Source organism: Myotis lucifugus, unplaced genomic scaffold, assembly GCF_000147115.1.
Source record: "Myotis lucifugus unplaced genomic scaffold, Myoluc2.0 scaffold_6, whole genome shotgun sequence".
NCBI lineage: Eukaryota > Metazoa > Chordata > Mammalia > Chiroptera > Vespertilionidae > Myotis > Myotis lucifugus.
Window position 1 is genome coordinate 16,985,377 of NW_005871054.1, and position 2,029 is coordinate 16,987,405.

Genomic DNA, 2,029 nt, shown 5'->3' on the forward strand with positions numbered 1-2,029 from the left:
AATATATATATATATATATATATATATATATATATATATATATATATATATATATATATATTTGGGGGGCGGGGGGAGGGCCGGGTGCAGAAAAAGAAAGGAGGAAAGATTTGGGTTGGGGTTCGTGACTAAGGAATTTAACATGAGACAGGGCAGCTTGGTTACAAAGGGAAAGTGACAGCACAGAATTGTTGCCAAATATAATCCCGTTGTCCAGGGTCACTTACCGTTCAGAATTTTTGTGGATATGAATGTCCCTCGATGTTGCCAGCACCTCTGGAATGGGCCACAGCTTCCAGTGGGTTCTGATAGTGTGTATTTGAAAGTGGGGGGAGGTAGATTTTGCCCCTTTCTTCTCTCGCTCCTCCAAAGCCAGCACGCACTCCTGGGTGGCTAGTTCTTCCTTAGACATAGGAGAAGCTGCTTGTAAACGACATTATTATTTTTGGCAGCTGAAGTCATTTTTGCAGTGTTTCTCAGCAGATCGGAGGTTGATTACATCCTGTTCAAAGATCCCTGGGTTTCTTTCACAACCATGGGGTCTTACGCAAGCTGAAATTGCTGAAACCAGCTGTAGGCACTGGACTTTCAGTACCTTTCACATTTTCTGGCTTTCTTGTTTTGTTCATGACTGAACACTTGGGAAGTTGAGGAGAAAATTTTGCAGCAGTTATCATAGTTCTGTTGTCAGGGATGTTTTGGCAATAGCAGATTGTGGCAGAATAACAAGCTGCATGGCTCAGGGATCTGAAGAAGTATGAATAGGAAGGCAAGAACAATACTGGTATCTATCTGCCTCGCCTCTGTTTTCTGCAATACTGGTTAAGCTAGCCACATCATATCAATTACACTTGAAATGCTACTCCAGTTCATCACCATATTGTAATAATTCGATAATTAAAGCAGATCTTTTAAAATTGTAAGCAAGATCTGAGAACGCCTGCAAATACAAAAACCAAGGGGAAAATATCACAAGTCATACCTATGAAATGTGTGTGTGTTTTACACAAGATAATGGCATTTAAATCCAAGATTTCTCTTGTTGAGAATACTGTGTCTATATTTCAAGGAGTATTTGAACCAACTATTCATTTAACTAAAAGTATTCAATTTTATGCTAGAGCATGAGTGGGGAAAAAGAAAGAAAAATTGAATGTGATTTTTCCTTCCATGATGACAAAACGTGACATGGAAAATGATGAATAAACAACTGTAAGAAAATAATAAAATGTTTGTAATACTGACCAACAAAATGTTTATTGGGTAAATTAGATAGCCGGGAAAGGCAATTCACTTAAGTGATATACATGAAATGACTTTAGTTATGTGGTAGTTTCCTTCAAGTTGCAATGTGCCATTATACCAAAAAAGTGGCAGGAAAAAAAAACACATGGTTCTATTTTCATCATAATAATTATTACTAAAATAATAAAGTATGGATGTTTTTATCAAAATATTCCTTTTCCTTTCTAGTCTATTTATGCTAACAACACATTACATTAATAACACATTTGCACTTAATCTTTTCACATCTCTAAAATAGGCTATTTTACTTTATTTAAAAATACTAATTCTGTATCTGAGAGATAGAGAGAGAGAGAGAATAAGTGATGCCTTCTTTAAAAAAAAAAAACTAACAGAGACAAGCTATCATAACTTTAGCAAAAGTGGAACAAGCCTAACAAAAGGATGGTTTGAAAATACTTCATTAAACACTATATACCAACCAGCTTTCCAAAAGGAACAGCACAGCATGATTTTGGCACTTTCAACACATAAAAGATTATTTTTTAAATGATGTCACTGGTATTTGTGATCAGGTGCAACGCGCACATCATAGAGCATTTTCTCATTTGCTTGCTGCCAAGTACATTTCAAGTGTGTACTCATGAGAAATGTCTGTTGCTGTTTTTCTTTAGCAAAAATGTTTAATAAGCATGATAAAAGACATAGTGACTTACTGCTATTTTTCTAGATACAGTTTGTCAACATCTATAGAAAAAAGTGACAATCAAGCTAGTTGACCTTT

The 2,029-nt window shown here is 35.6% G+C and overlaps 1 long non-coding RNA gene across 1 annotated transcript in view; it reads right to left on the reverse strand.

The window, feature by feature from the left end:
- Nucleotides 1–454, reverse strand: part of LOC111823667 — a 16,014-nt gene extending 15,560 nt beyond the window's left edge. The window contains exon 1 of the long non-coding RNA XR_002826737.1: nucleotides 228–454. This is a non-coding gene — a long non-coding RNA (uncharacterized LOC111823667). The remainder of the gene's footprint in view (nucleotides 1–227) is intronic.
- Nucleotides 455–2,029: the final 1,575 nt, after the last annotated feature.